At 63.6% G+C, this 759-nt stretch overlaps 1 protein-coding gene across 1 annotated transcript in view; it reads left to right on the top strand.

The window, feature by feature from the left end:
* Positions 1-659: 659 nt before the first annotated feature.
* Positions 660-759, top strand: part of Dhx32 (DEAH (Asp-Glu-Ala-His) box polypeptide 32) — a gene marked incomplete in the record, with an annotated part of 57,437 nt that continues 57,337 nt past the window's right edge. Inside the window, 1 exon segment of the mRNA XM_013503051.1 lies at positions 660-759.

Below are 759 nucleotides of genomic sequence, written 5' to 3'. Positions count from 1 at the left end.
CTTGGATTTTAGAAGCACGACAGGCTATTTACAATTAACGAATCAAACTACCTAACTGCAATAATGGTAAAGGTGGTAACAGTAATAATAAATAGAATTGCTTAGGGGAGAATCTCAGGAAGGAGCACGCTGCGTGCGCTTATCCTCCCGTTCTTCAGATTCCCACCGGAGCCCCTCTCGGCCCAACCAGACAGCAGGGCTCAGTGCCCTTCTCTCCTCCCTCCAGCAGAGAAACGGACGAGAGGAGACTCAAACTGCATGTCCCTGCCAGATATGGTAAACAGCCTGTTAAGCTGCGTGGTAGCCCTTCTGGTTCCCGGAGGCCGAGGCCCACCCCGGCCCGGCCGCCCTTACTCTGGGGCTCCATGGTCAGGTGCTCCCAAGGCCCGCGGGCCAAGCCCGGGCCACGCCGCCCTTCTACCACCTCCGCTCCACAGCAGGCGTCTCTTGAGTTGCCCGGGCAACCAGGGGCCGGGGAGGAGGGGCCAGTAGGACGGCGAGAGGGAGGGACCAAAAACCGCGAGGAAACGCCAACGAGCGCGCGGGCCCGCGCGTTGCTGGGGGCACCGAGCGAAGGTGGTGGCCGGGTGGCCAGAGGAGGGACACCGCCTCGGAGGCCTTGTCGTGCAGTTGTGACTCCCCAGAGACCTCTTCGCCCTCCCCCGGGCCTGCGCTGCGACCTCCGGAGTGGACGCTGCGGGCCCCGCCGTCGCAGTCCCGAGGTATCCGTCGAGCGCTCGGCGACCGGCGGGCCTGGCT

The sequence above is a fragment of the Chinchilla lanigera genome, unplaced genomic scaffold (genome assembly GCF_000276665.1).
Source record: "Chinchilla lanigera isolate Chin_1 unplaced genomic scaffold, ChiLan1.0 scaffold00076, whole genome shotgun sequence".
NCBI lineage: Eukaryota > Metazoa > Chordata > Mammalia > Rodentia > Chinchillidae > Chinchilla > Chinchilla lanigera.
Note: the sequence above shows the minus strand (reverse complement) of the source record. Positions and strands in the feature narration are given on the sequence as shown.